General features: G+C 39.8%; 1 pseudogene; it reads left to right on the top strand.

Annotated features, from left to right (window-relative positions):
• Positions 1 to 14,992, top strand: part of LOC121080445 — an 82,223-nt pseudogene that overhangs the window by 29,963 nt on the left and 37,268 nt on the right.

Raw genomic sequence — 14,992 nt, forward strand, 5'->3', positions numbered from 1 at the left:
CAGGACATATAAGTATTCATTTCCCAGGACACAAAATTATACAATCCCTGCACTCTCTTTCTCTTTTACCTACTTCACAACTAGCTATCACACCAATAGCTGATGCCCCTACAGTATTCACTGATGGGTCTGGCAAGACAGGCCAAGCAGTGATAGTTTGGAGAGATGATGAAGGAAACTGGAAAAGCAACATACATATTGTCACAGGATCGCCTCAGGTAGTAGAACTCTCTGCAGTAGTCTGTGTTTTCAAATTATGGACCACCCCAACAAACATTATCACAGATTCTGCCTACGTGGCAGGCCTTGTTTCTAGGCTAGAATGCTCCTTTTTGAAGGAAGTCTCACACAAAGCCTTATTTGCTCTTCTCTGGGAGCTCAAGTGGCTCCTGGATCGACAGGCACATCCATATTTTATACAACATGTACGCTCACATACCTCCCTACCCGGCCCCATAAGTGAGGGAAACACACAAGCAGATAGGCTTGCAGGTACCATGCAGGTCTTACCTGACAGTTTTGCACAGGGTCATTTACCTCATGAATTATATCATCAAAATGCAAAAGTACTGCAACGCACATTTCAACTGACTCAAGACTAAGCGAGGCAAATTATACAATGGCGTCCTGATTGTCAACAAGTTTTGCCTGCACCGTTGATCAGAACTAATCCTCAAGGTCTTTCATTACTTGAAATTTGACAGATGGATGTTACTCATGTACCAGAGTTTGGCAAGTACAAATATGTCCATGTCTCTACCGACACTTTTTCATCTTGTATTTATGCATCGGTACACTCAGGTGAAAAAGCAAAAGATGTTTGCAGACATTTTATTATGGCCTTTGCCACCTTGGGAGTTCCAATAACTATAAAAACAGATAATGGCCCAGGCTATATAGCGCATAAGACACAGACATTTTTTCAACAATGGGGAACTCAGCATATTACAGGCATTCCACATTCTCCCACAGGCCAAGCCATTATCGAACGCACACATAGCGCTCTTAAAACTATGTTGCAAAAACAAAAAAGGGGGAGTCTAGGGTTAATCCCACAAGAGCATATAGCTAAAGCCTGTTATGTTTTGAATTTTTTAAATCATTGGACGGAGGACGGACCTCCTATACAAGGTCATTTTGGCTTACATAATGCTTCAAATTCTAATGAGAAAGCCCAAGTTATAGTAAAAAATTTACAAACAAATCAATGGGAAGGTCCTTTTCTGTTATTAACTTGGGGTAGAGGGTATGCTTGTGTTTCCACAGGTTCTGGCCCAAGATGGGTACCAGCTTGATGGATCAAGCCATCGCTATCTCAGTCATTGCCATCATCTGTGCCATGATGTCAGCTGCATCAATATGGATCCCGCCTCAACCCAAAACCAACATCTGGGTAACCTTGTCCAATCGCACAGGACAGGACACACTATGCCTGTCAACTGCTTCTCCAGAAAATCCTTTTACAACCTGTCTGGTTGGCCAACCTGTTGATGATTGGCCCGTCCCCTCAGATAAACAGATCATAATTCAGGGATTTGGTGATGTGGTTAACAATTGGGATGGTTGGGTTCCATATTTAGCATATGGTGGGATTGAACCACAGGAACTGGATTTATTAGGATCTGTAAAAATGGATTATTGTGTATACTTCAACTAAACAGGCAAATATGATATAAAAACGATTCAATGGTTAAATGCTACCACACCTGCATATAGAAATGCTAGTGCTTGGTGTAATTATACTTCTCCTAACATATCGAAGTCTAGCAATCGTCCACTTAAACTGCCTGCAGGATTATTTCTAATTTGTGAAGACCATGTAGCATTGGAAGGTTAACTTTGTGAACACTCAATACATCCATGATTATAACTCATAAGTTATGCCACCACAAACGCACTATACATGCCTTTAAAACTGATTGTAAAGATAATATGGAATTTTGGAGCCCTAGTGAAATTATAGCAGCATCTATATTTGCTCCAGGAGTAGGAACAGCGCAAGCGCTAACCACCTTGAATAAGCTTGGCTGCTGGCTTGCAAAACAAACTAATGCAACTTCATTAGCCCTGAGTGGACTACTGCTAGACGTTGATTCAATAAGACATGCTACGCTGAAGAATAGAGCTGCAATACATTTTTCTATTATTAGTGCAAGGTCATGGTTGTCAGGATTTTGATGGACTTTGTTGTATGAATCTGTCTGATCATTCTGAATCTATTCACAAAAGTATTGAAAACCTGCAAGGAGGAGTACAGAAACTACAACAAAGTGATGGTTTTAACATTTTCTGAAATCTTTTTGGTAGATTAGGTTTAACTGCATGGATAAAGAGCTTATTACAAATAGGTGTAGGGTGCTTATTCATTTTTATATGTATTCTGATCTGTATTCCATGTGTGTTAAAATGTGTGCAAACTCTAACAGAGCATTGAAACAAGCCTTTTTTATATATATAAATAAGGGGGAGATGTGGGTATTTCTCGAGCTAGCTCGACAGCATCAGTGAGTGAAAACTGACCTTGGGAGAGAGACATAGTTATGCTTGTTGGAAGGAAGCCATGGGAGCAAGAAGAGAAACTTTAAGATACAGAGTTGTCTGCAGAGCTTGTGGCCTTGTAGATAAAGGGAGTTGCTAAGTTGCTGTGTCTGCAATAGAAAAAAGAGCTAGAATGGAAAATTACTGAGCATAGTTACAGGCTGATACGTCAGCCCGCTGTAAAGGTATAAAAGGCTTGCTTGATTTTAATAAAGTGTCTTCTTCGAGGTGTCTTTAAGGTGTCTTTGAGTCTTCGATCCGCTCTTGGAGTCCGTGCATCAATACGCCACAGATACACTGGTACAAGCATCTTCAAACGCTCCTTGAGACGCTCTTTTAGATATGGAAATGTTTCTAATTTTCTCCTCTATTTAAAAAAATATGCAAATTAATTTCAAATGTGTTGGAAAATTAAAAGTGTAAATGTGTCAAAGTCCTTATTTTGTACAGTACTTAAACTGATGTGCATTATTATGAAATGTGATGTAGAGCACTGAGGAAGGAAGATGAACAGCTCTTACCTTCCCTTGGAACAGTGATTAAATTTTCTTCCTTTCTTCCCTCCCTTATCCTATTGTGACTAGGTTGGCATCTTGCTTTCAAATACTACAATATGTGGATTTCTCTTGTTGGAGCTATTCTGTTTTGCATTGTAATGTTTGTCATTAATTGATGGGTAGCACTTCTAACATACGTCATAGTCCTTGGACTCTATGTCACTTAGAAGAAACCAGGTATGTATAGGGTTTTCTTCTGGTTTTGGTGTGGGGAAGAAGGGGATAGAGGAAGGAAAAGGTCATGTTATTTAGAGAAAAATGAGAAAATTCTATTTGGATGACTAGTTCAAACTTCTGTTTCAGACTTTCCAGTTGTAATGAAATGCAATTATGCCTGTATATTCATTGCTGTTTTCTTCCTCCTCCTCTGAGTATATCAAGATCCACCCAATTCAAATGTTTGCCCTTAGACATAAGCATTTGAATGAAAGTTAGAGAGAAAGGTGCGTATAAGAAGAGCTTGGGTTGCAATGCTGAAGGCACCAGAAAAGCATGTTTTGACAGGAAATGAAAGGGGATGCTCCTGTACTCTTCTGAATTGGAAATGTATTTGTGTAGCATTTGTGGGTTTTTTCAATAAACTATTCCTGTAGCTATGAACAATTTATATACTTTCTTCCTTCCCTTTAAGAACACTATATGATTATAAGTGCAACATGGAGCAGGATTGAGCCAAAGTGTTCCTGAAGTTAAAAACAAGGAAAAGGCAAAATCCTATGTTGTGAAGATTATAAAGTACTTAAATAATATATCAATCGTAACTAGCAAAATTGGAACATATATGGGAACAACTAGAGAGGATACTAAGAGCTTTCATTTCCTCATAAAAATAATATTCTAAAAGGAACTGCATAATCTAGTCTGTCCTCTTTATTCCATCAAAAGTTATGCATTGAAAGGATTTGACTTAATTTAGACAATGCCTTGCAAGGTTACTTTACCTTTGCTGTCATTCAGAATAACTAAACATCTTATTTTTTTCCAAAATGTTAATTTTTTTAACTCTGAAGTTGACAGTCTTTGAAATGTTGGAAGCAACTCAGTTCTCTTTTTCCTCTCATTTTCCTCTCCTTTTCTTATCTTTTTCCTCCTTTTTCTTCTTTAATATAAAATATCAAACTGTAACATCTATTGGACATCTTCTACAGAAATGTTATCTTTAAATAGAATTGCCTATTTAGTTGTAGGGTCTTTTAGCCATTTGGTGTTCAACATTCATTTTGTGATCATGTAGTCTTATGTTGAACTGCTTTAAATAAAATATTGAAACTTCAAATCATCCCACAGATGTGAAATGGGGATCCTCAACACAAGCTTTGATTTATTTGAATGCACTACAGCATTCTATTCGTCTCTCAGGAGTGGAAGATCATGTGAAAAACTTCAGGTAACAGTTTATGAATGTATTAAGGACATAAGAAATTACTTCTGCTACGTAGCCAGTAGGGTATGGCTGTTTCCTATCATGTCTTCCATTAAATTGCCTGTTCACCTCCTATGGTTTGTAATAACTTTTAATAGCACTATCTTAGCTTCTGGGCATATCTACATTAGTATTTTATTTCTGATCAGGAGTGCACTTGAGAAGCAAGTCTGTTTACTGCACTTCAGTTTGTATCATGAACTGGTGGTCTTGGGGCACGTAAATTGCATTCCTTTTTGATGAAACTAAATTGAAAGATTTGCTCCAAACTGCTAATGGGCATTCAGTCAATGTGATCAGGCTAAAACTGATCTAACCAAAAATCCCTGAAATATGCATAATACGTATGTTGTGTCCTCAACACTAGCTGATTCACATTAGGGATATTCTTCTGCTGCAGTGCAGCAATGATAAACAGGCTACACTAGCAGTCTTCACACAACTGAAGGAGTGAACTGATTTTTTCATTAGCCAACATGGCTGCCCAAGAAGTGTCCTATTGAAGTAGGTAATTGCCTATCCTATAGTATGTATGCTGGTTTTATGGAATGAGCTATTCCAGAGGAAAGGTGCTTCAAAAAAATTTAACAGAAGGTGTTGATTACTTAAACTTTCCTCTAAATAGATAGAATCATAGATTGAACAGGACTTCACCAGGTGATCTTGTCCAACCATCCACTCAATTGGCTTAGTGCAGAGACATCTGCAAAGTTAGAACCAACTTTGTTAGATCAGGATGCTCAGGACCACATCCAGTCAAGTTTTGAGCATTTTCAAGGATGGAGATTTTGCAGCTACTCTAGGTAATCTTTCCCAGTGTTAGACCACCCTAATTTTTTATTTTTTTTTTTTCCTTAATGTTGGAATGTCCTACGTTATATCTTCAGTTACCCCTTGTCTTTTTTTTCCTGTGCACCTCCAGAAAGAGTCTGGCTCCATCTTATCTATAGCCTCCTATTAGATAACTGAAGACAATACTGAGATGCCTTCATTTGCCTTCTTAAGACTGAATTAACTTAGTTGTCACCCTTCCCTTGTACATCATGTGCTCTAGCCTCCAAATCTTGGTTGATCCTTTGTTGTTGACTCCTCTCTTTTCAAATTGGGTGGTTACCTACTACATGCTGTGTTGCAGCACAAACAAACTAGCAGGCTACAACAAAGCTTTACCATTGGTCAAATTCTACCATCTGTGCTGTATCTCCTCCCTCCAGAGGCCAGACCACACTACTACTCCTCCTCCATCCAACCTCCTCTCCCACAATCCTCAGGGCTATTTAACCACTTAGCAGGAATAAGCTACAGCTGCACATCATCCATGTCAATCAACCCACTGTCGCTGAGGCAAGGCCACAGCTGCATGTTATCAATGCTAATCAACCCACTGCCTTCATTCCTCTACAATGCTGCCCAAGCCCGGCATAGGGTTTATACTATTGACACTTAGTCGAGCAACTCATCCCTTGCATCTACAAGTCTAAGAAATGTCTTATTCTGTCATAGTTATGCTCAGTGTGCTAGCAAATGAATCTAGCTACTAAAATCTTCTGTTGTTTACAGAAGGGAATTTGCCTACTTAGAGCATAATTTAAGGAGTGAGTTTTAGGAGAGATTCTTGATACAGGTGCTATTTGCTGTCGAGGTTAAGTCCAGAATCCAGAACCTGGCAGCGATGGAGTATTTTTCAAAGAAAAGATTGATAATATTGCCTGTCATTTGGGGAAAATACACCAGTTCTGCCACCTAGCCTCTCTTGGAGGTGACTAAAATTAAACAAAACAAAAAATAGGACAGGTACTCACAATGTCTGTGTTGCATAGATACAGATATTTGAAGTAAGATGTCAGCCAATTATGATAGGTATCAGCACAACCCCAGTGTATATTATAGTAAAACTGTAAATTACCAATATATTAATATGGATATTAATGAACTTTCCACTTCTGAAGAGCTGGATGTTGTAAGCATAAACTGCAAAACCTGAAGTCTAATTATGAAATTACTGTTCTTTCTGAAGTTCTAAGACTATGTGACATTAAAATCTCTCATTATTTACAAATACCCTACTATTACACCCAGTCATATTAATGGGGGGAAAAAAAAAAAAAAAAAAAGAGTCTGACTTAAGAAAAAAAAGAATCTCTGCTCGGATGCTTGGAATACCTCCTCCCTCTGCTTCTTCACTGACCTTGGTATCTACAGAATTGTTTCTCTCACACTTTTTCTCACTCTTCTTTCTCACAGCTGCTGTGCGGTGTTTTTTACCCTTTCTTAACTGTCATCACAGAGGCACTACCAGCTTCACTCATTGGCTCATCTTTGGGCTGCAGTGTGTCTGTTTTGGAGCTGACTGCAACTGTCTCTGTCTAACATGGGGGTAGCCCCTTTCCCTTCTCAGAGCCACCCCTTCCGCCCCTCCTGCTACCGAAACCTTGCCACATAAACCCAATACAATAGCTTTTTGAGTTATAAACTTCTCTAATAATTTTCCAGAGGAGGTATAGATCTCCACATGAGCCAGTTAAAAGTACTCTGGCTTTAGGAGTACTTTTTTGTTACTCTTTTTAGTCTGACACTGATTTCTAACCTATGGCAAAAAATGTTTTGAATTGTAGAGGTACATCCTAAAACTAACTGGTTCTAGTATGGAAAATGAACTGCAGCTGTTGTAGGGACTGAGACAGATGGACAAATTACTTTTAGTGATTCTTATGGTTTAAAAATTTTTTTTCTGAAATGAATGAGACTGTATACTTCAACTTCTAAAATTTATTATAAAGATCAATTAATAATGAAATAATGGATGAATAATGAATGAATAATGAATAACTTATTTCACTTACAATAGTTTGGTTGTTCCTTCTGAATGATAGCAATAAAAGCATATGGTTCCAGTTCTGTTGGACAGAGAATCTAAGCCAGAACATGTAAAAGGATGTGACTTAAAAGATGGGGGAAGAAATTTATCCCTCTTAGTCTTGTCTAAATTCTGTTTCTGATCTTTTAAAATGTTTAAATATTCAGACTTAGTGGGATTATTAAGTTTGGAAGCAATTAATCATACATATGCTGACAATTGTCAGATTGATCTTGTCCTAATTTAACATAATCTTCTAAAAGCAGATGATGGTATTACCTCTCCTATGAGGATTACAGTCTCGTGGCCTCTCTTTTTTACAAAGTAAGATAACAAAGCTCCAGAGGAAATGACTTCTAACCATTTTTCCCCCCTATCTACAATTATTAGACCTCAGTGCTTAATTATGACAGGTGCTTCAAACTCACATCCAGCTTTGCTTCACCTTGTCCATGCTTTCACCAAAAATGTGGGCTTGATGATCTGTGGCCATGTACATATGGTAAGTGTATTCTTTCTTTTTACTTAAAAATTACCTTGACTTTTTAACAAAACTGTCATTTTCTTCAAGTGAAAGACGTTAGTTTCCTGAGAAGTGCAAAAATTGTGATTTACTGGTGGGATCCACTCATGTAGGGGTCACCACCTTTGCAGTTAGGTGTGCTACACCTTTAAGGAAGCTAATATGGCAGTTAACATAAACATCAGGATGTTGTGCTTTGCATCACTTTTAATCCACTTCTAAATGAAAGTCCTGCAGTAGAAGTTGTGTTTTAGGATATGCGTATGTATGGTATGGGAGGAAACAGCAAAATTAGTATCTTCGATCATTTGATATTTAAATGCTTTGGAAGACTTGTAGGAGTAAAGTGAATACTGGAATACAATCTGGGCCTTTTTCTGTCCTTGTGTCATTCAGTCTTGTGCTCTCTCATACATTGGACAGAGCAGTCAGTCAAAATGACAGCAGTATACAGCTAACTGTCTAAGTTAGTGCTATCTTCTCTGAAAGAAAACATTTTTCTTTCTGCAATAGATGGAATTGCATTTCTATCTCATACAAGTTACCACAAAGACTGAGATTTATCATAAGCAAATACATGGATACTTGATTAGTTTTGTATGAATGAGGAAACTTGGACTCTCAAAAATCGCAGCAGAAACTTGTAAATTGTGGCTTTAATCTTTAGTTGAAACACAGAGTCAAATCTTAAGGTAGCTTTCTCCAAAGCTGTGAGACTCACTGCAATACACAGAGACACAGAACGGTTGAAACTGGAACATGAAACAGACTAGAAGCAGAAATATTTGGGACTGGTCTTAATCAAGCTGCAGATCTCAAACTTTCATCTGGATATTTTCCCAGATCATAGAATCATAGAATGGTTTGGGTTGGAAGGGACCTTAAAGATCATCTAGTTCCAACCCCCCTACCATGGGCAGGGACACCTTCCACTAGACCAGGTTGCTCAAAGCCCCATCCAACCTGTCCTTGAACACTTCCAATGATGGGGCATCCACAGCTTCTCTGGGCAACTTGTTCCAGTGCTTCACCACCCTCATTGTAAAGAACGTCTTCCTAATATCTAATCTAAATCTATCCTCTTTTAGCTTAAAGCCATTCCCCCTTGTCCTATTACTTACATACCCTTGTAAAAAGTCCCTCACCAGCTTTCTTGTAGGCCCATTGGTAAAACAATGTAAAAATAAATAGTAATATAAAGTGGTAATGCAATTTAAAATCTTGGAAATTTGAGGGGATGTCATGGTTGAACCCCAGCCAGCAACTAAGTACCATGCAGCTGCTCACTCACTCCCCAACCCCCACCCTGGTGGGATGGGGAGGAGAATCAGAAATAGGTAAAACCCATGGGTTGATATAAGAACAGCTTAATAACTGAAATAAAGTAAAATAATAACAACAACAATTGTAATCAAGGAGAGAGAGAGAGAAATAAAATCCAAGGGAAAAAAGCAAGTGATGCACAATACAATTGCTCACCACCTGCTGACTGATGCCCAGCCAGTCCCTGAGCAGCAATCGTCCCTCCCGGCCAACTCCCCCCAGTTTATATACTGAGCATGATGTTCTATGGTATGGAATTTCCCTTTGGCTAGTTCAGGTCAGCTGTCCTGGCTCTGCTCCCTCCCAGCTTCTTGTGCACCTCCTCACTGGCAGAGCACAGGACACTAAAAAGTCCTTGATTTAGAGTAAGCACTACTTAGCAACAACTACAACATCAGTGTTATCAACATTATTCTCATACTAAATCCAAAACACAGCACTGTACCAGCTACTAAGATGAAAATTAACTCTATCTCAGCCAAAACCAGGACAGGGATTTTGATAGCTCTGTGGAAGCTAGAAGTCCAGGGAAGAAGTGTAGGTAACTAAGTCAAATTACTGGGTTTGTAGGAAACATAAGAGACTTAGCCAGTTCTAAATCTCCCTTGATGGTAAATAGAACACAGTGGTAGTCTTAATGTCTCAGGCAGTTGTTGCTTTTTGCTCCTCTAACCTGCTTCCACAGTCTGATCTTGGATTAGCAATGCAGACTTCATGTTGTGCTTCTATATGTTGTACTGAATATCACAATAAATAGTTTTCATAGAGCTTCAGTAGAGGCACTACTGTGACAAAGGCTTTCTGAAATAGCAGTAGGAGGGAGCAGTAGTAGGATTATGTATAAATGTAGGCAAATGCAGTTTCAGTACAGCTTGAAACAAATACTCCCATAAAACCTAATATTAAGTCATCTTATATCCATGTATGTTTTGTTACAGAGCCCTTTTCTTCTAGAGTTATGTTATGCTTTGGAGGACAAATTTATGCCACAAGCTAGTGAAGTGGTTGTGCTCTGCAGGAACAAGAATGTTTAAGGTTGAGGAATCCTTATCCTAAAAATGAGAATGTGGTCCACTCTTTATTGTTGTTATGATGTTATGATATGTTGTTATATGTATGTTATGTAATGAGTGATATTTCATTGGGTTGGGTTCTTTTTGACAGTGGAAAACATGTTTTGAGGTCCTTCAAGTTTTATTTGGATTCTAGCAGTGAAATAAAACATTCTGCTTTATTATGACTGATGCTTATATTTCTTGTTCCCTCTCCCCCTTCATTTCCTTCTTTTGAAAGGGTTCTAAGAGGCAAGCAGTGAAGGAACGGTTAAGTAATCTGGCCAAGTACCAACAAAGGCTTATTAAAAACAAAACAAAGGCCTTCTATGCACCAGTGCATGCAGAGGACTTGAGGGAAGGAGGACAGTATTTAATGCAGGTACACCTGTGTTGTGGTTTAACCCTGGCCGGCAAACAAGCACCGTGCAGCCACTTGCTCACTCCCCATCACCCAGAGGGATGGGGAATCAGAAAGGAATGTAAAACTCAAGGGTTGAGATAAGAACAATTTAATAGGCAAAACAAAAGCCACGTACACAAGCAAAGCAAAACAAGGAATTCATTCACTACTTTCCATCAGCAGACAGGTATTTGGCCATCTCCAGGAAAGCAGGGCTACATCGTGCCTAAAGGTTACTTCGGAAAACAAATGCCATAATGCTGGATGCTCCCCCCCCACCCTTCTTCCCCCAGTTTATATACTCAGCATGATGTCATATGGTACAGAATACCTCTTTGGCTAGTTTGGGTCAGCTGTCCTGGCTGTGTCCCCTCCCAATTTCCCATGCCTCCCCAGCCCTGTGGCTGGCAGGGCCCAAGAAACTGAAAAGACCTTGACTTAGTAAAACATTACCCAGCAACAACTGAAACCGTGAGTATGCTATCAACATTGTTCTCACACCACGACATTGTTCTCACACCAAATCCAAAACACAGCACTGCACCAGCTACTAAGAAGAAAATTAACTCTATCCCAGCTGAAACCAGGACAACCTGTTTCATGTTTGTTTGGGTTTTTTTAATGGAAGTGGTGAGGATGGACATAAAAAAATTAAATGTTTTTATACTTTGCATGTTGAAGTATTTCCATTATGCAAAGTTATCCTAAAACTTTGAAAGATACTTGTATGCTTAAAAAAAAAAAAAAAAAAAAAGGAAACTATTTTTTAAAAGTAAGTTACTGAAACAACTAATTTGTGTTCTCCTTAGGCTGCTGGTCTGGGTAGAATGAGACCCAACACCCTTGTTCTTGGATTTAAGAGAAACTGGAGAAAAGCTGACATTAGAGATGTTGAGACCTATATAAATTTTTTCCAGTAAGCAGAAAATGCAGAAATGTGGATAATTCTTATTACCAAATGAACAAAAATGAAACATAAGTAAAAGAATTTTTATTTCAGGAAGATTAGTTACACAAGCTTTCTTCTAATTGCTTTCAGATGCTTTCTAGTTTTCCACATTGCTGATCCAACAATCTTCAATCCAGTGTTTTTTTCTGATATGGAAATTAATAAGTAGCTGTTTTACAGTTTGAACAGAGTAAATTTCTATTTAACAACCCTTTCTGCATCTAGAGAGCATTGTGGCAGCAGTTTGAGATTTAAGAGTTACAGTCATTGAGGATTAAGTCTAGAAAATGAATCAACCGTTATGTTAACTTTTCATCTTCTAGTTAAACCAGTAAAATATTCTATTGGATTTGTGTGGCAAGGTTTTGGTAGTGGGGGGGCTACAGGGGTGGCTTCTGTGAGAATCTGCTAGAAGCTTCCCCTATGTCTGATAGAGCCAGTGCCAGCTGGCTCCAAGACGGACCTGCTGCTGGCCAAGGCCAAGCTGATCAGCAACAGCGGTATTGCCTCTGTGATAACATATTTAAGAAGGGGGGGAAATACTGCAACTGCAGAGAGAGGAGTGAGAATATGAGAGCAACAACTCCACAAACACCAAGGTCAGTGAAGAAGGAGGGAGAGGAGGTGCTCCAGGTACCAGAGCAGAGATTCCCCTGCAGCCCATGATGAAGCAAGCTGTCCCCCTGCAGCCCATGGAGGTTAATGGTGGAGCAGATATCCACCTGCAGCCCATGGAGGACCCCATGCCAGAGCAGGTGGATGCCTGAAGGAGGCTGTGATCCCATGGGAAGCCTGCACTGGAGCAGGCTCCTGGCAGGCCTTGTGACCCTGCGGGGGACCCACATTGGAGCAGTCTGTTCCTGAAGGACTGCACCCCATGGAAGGGACCCACGCTGGAGCAGTTAATGAAGAACCACAGCCCATGAGAAGGATTCGTGTTGAAGTTGTTCATGGAGAACTTGTCTCCTGTGGAGGGACCCCATGCTGGAGCAGGGGAAAAGTGTGAGGAGTCCTCCCCCTGAGAAGAAAGGAGCAGCAGAGACAACGGGATGAACTGACTGCAACCCCCATTGCCCCATTCCCCTGCACCACTCAGGGGGAGGAGGTAGAGAAAATCAGAAGTGAAGTTAAGCCCAGGAAGAAGGAAAGGGTAAGGGGAAAGTGTTTTAAGATTTAGGTTTTATTTCTCATTACCCTAGTCTGATTTGATTGGTAATAAACTAATTTACCCAACTTGAATCTGTTTTGCCTGTGACAGTAATTGGTGAGTGATCTCTCCCTGTCCTTATCTCGACCCATGAACTTTTTGTTACCTTTTCTTTCCCCTATCCAGCTGAGGAGGAGTGTAAGGGACAAAAATAAGTTGACCTGGTAGAGTAACAAGACTGAATTGGCAGAACTGTTAGTGTACAGATAAGCGGCCAAATTTGGCAGTGAAACCGCAAGTGTGTGAACAGCTCATAATGAGCAACTGCTTTGCTACATGTAGACAAATTCCCAGGTGCTCTGCTGTATGTAGGCACATTCCAGGGCAGAACTTGGGTAGATAAGCAATTGTATATAACCAGCACTTATGTATGCAATAAACGATCTCACTTCTTCACTGACTTGGGGTCCGTGCCTTCATATGCCACAGAGGGGAGTGACAGAGTGGCTTGGTGGGCACCTGGCATCCAGCCAGGGTCAACCCACTACAAATTTTTATTGTAAATGATACACAGCACTGGACACCCAAAGTAATACAGTAGCCAACAAGCAGATGGGAAAGGAAATCCCAGTGTAATTTGTCAGTTGTGAAGGTCCAACCAGTTCTGATTGAAAAAATTAATATAATAACTTTCACTACTAACATATTTAAGAAAAACAAAACTTGCTTCTCACACTTGCACTTATACAGAGATTATTTTGTTGTTGTGATATGCTACTTAAATTGTTTTAGTTGTGCTTTACCCTTGTTGGTTACCATGCCTTTAAAAGAAAGAAGGGAAGAAGGATTACAGGTAGAGATTAAAACAAACCAAACTGGGATTAGAAGGGAAAAAAACCCCCAAAACCTCTCCCACCACCACTACCACCACCCCAGGTCCTTAAGAAAAATGTAGGACTCCCAAAGGCAGTGAAAAATAAGGGGAAAATTTGGTTAATTTTTCTTTGTGTGGAGGGGATCCACACCCACCCCCATATTGATTTGTAATGGCTTGTGCTGGAAGGACTGTTAGGGCCATAAAGTCATGTGGCTCTCCATATCCACAACAGAAAAACCTCAGGATGTAGCAACTATAGGTCAAGCATATTTTTGAAGTTTGAATTTTTAAAATTTCTGAAGCGCACAATAGGGACACATCTCATCTGTAGAGATTTAAAAAATTAAAGAATGTTTTAAAAATGTTAACTGATGGGAAAAAGATTTTTATTCCTATACCATAGTCAATTTTTATTGCATTTATTATGGAATATGTTGATACTTTGAACATTTCTCATCAAGTCTTACTACTTTTAAAGAATAGCGTTTAATGACGGAAATCTTGTCGTATTTCTGTCTGAGGAAAGGACATGGGATTTCTCGGAATCATTTATCTGATTTCAGAGGGCTGGAGCACCTCTTCTGTGAAGACAGGCTGAGACAGTTGGGGTTGTTCAGCTTGGAGAAGAGAAGGCTCCAGGGAGACCTTATTGCGTCCTTCCAGTACATAAAGGGGGCTTTATGGGAAAGGTGGAGAGGGGCTTTTTACAAGGGCATGCAGTGATAGGACAAGGGGAAAATGGCTTTAAACTGAAAGAGGGGAGATTTAGATTAGCTATTAGGAAGAAATTCTTTACTATGAGGGTGGTGAAGCACTGGCACAGGTTGCCCAGAGAGTTGTGGATGCCCCATCATTGGAAGTGTTCAAGGACAGGTTGGATGGGGCTTTGAGCAACCTGGTCTAGTGGAAGGTGTCCCTGCCCATGGCAGGGGGCCTGGAACTAGATCAGGGGTCCTCAAACTTTTTAAACAGGGGGCTGGCGCGCGGATGAAGTGGCAGGCAGTCATCTGCGACTGCTTGGTTTCCCCCCACAACCCCCAGTGGGGGGCGGGGGGGTTCTGTAAGTACCGGGGGCCATAGTGAGGTCCCTGGGGGGCCGTATCCAGCCCGTGGGTCGTAGTTTAAGGACCCCTGAACTAGATGATCTTTAAGGTCCCTTCCAACCCAAACCATTCTATGATAAATGAATTATAGTTGTTTTAATGAGGTATGTATATTTAAAGTGCTGATGATTAATGGCTAATGCAAACTGGATTATATGATTAAGTTCATATTTTTATCTTTTAAATCTTGATTTTTCTGTCCTTCCTTTTCCTCAGACTTTTGTTCATTCATTTGTTCAG

The sequence above is a fragment of the Falco naumanni genome, chromosome W (assembly GCF_017639655.2).
Source record: "Falco naumanni isolate bFalNau1 chromosome W, bFalNau1.pat, whole genome shotgun sequence".
Taxonomy (NCBI): domain Eukaryota; kingdom Metazoa; phylum Chordata; class Aves; order Falconiformes; family Falconidae; genus Falco; species Falco naumanni.